The following is an 891-nucleotide window of genomic DNA, read 5'->3' on the forward strand; positions in this document are numbered from 1 at the left end:
AGAGACTTTTTCTTGCCTCTTTGTTTCCTGGTGCGCGAGGAGAGGGGATTAAGAGCGCCGCTTAAAGGAGCTCCAGAGAAGGGTGCGAGCCGCGGCTATCAGCGCGGACCCCAGAGAAGGGCATGAGATGCTAAGGCTGCTGCTGCCGCCACCAAGAAGCCTGTGTGCGAGCACATGTCACTATCCAAACCTCCCCTCCTGGGAGCCTGTGCAGCCCGCCACTGCCAGGGTCCCGTTATCCAGGGACAACTTCCCTGGGAGAACACACAGCGCGCCTCAGGCTGATGCAACGTCACCCCAGGCTCTGCTGCCGCAGGCTCACCCCGAAATCTGTACCCCTCCCTCCCCCCAGCCTGAGTGAGCCAGAGCCCCCGAATCAGTGGCTCCTTTAACCCCGTCCTGTCTGAGCGAAGAACAGATGCCCTCCGGCGACCTATACGCAGAGGCAGCACCAAATCCAAAGCTGAACCCCAGGAGCTGTGGGAACAAAGAATAGAAAGGGAAATTTCTCCCAGCAGCCTCAGGAGCAGCAGATTAAATCCCCACAATCAACTTGATGTACCCTCCATATGTGGAATACCTGAATAGACAACGAATCATCCCAAATTGAGGAGGTGGACTTTGAGAGCAAGATATATAATTTTTTCCCCTTTTCCTCTTTTTGGGAGTGTGTATGTTTCTGTGTGAGCTTTTGTCTGTATAGCTTTGCTTTCACCATTTGTCCTAGGGTTCTGTCCGTCCGTTTTTTTTTTTTTACTTAAAATTTTTTTTTCTTAAAAATTATTTTTTATTTAAAAAACTTTATCTTACTTTATTTTATTTTATTCTCTTTCTTTCTTTCTTTCTTCCTTTCTTCCTTTCTTTTTTCTTTCTTTTCTTTCTTTTCTTTCT

Source organism: Physeter macrocephalus, chromosome 7 (genome assembly GCF_002837175.3).
Source record: "Physeter macrocephalus isolate SW-GA chromosome 7, ASM283717v5, whole genome shotgun sequence".
In the NCBI taxonomy this organism is placed as follows: Eukaryota; Metazoa; Chordata; class Mammalia; order Artiodactyla; family Physeteridae; genus Physeter; species Physeter macrocephalus.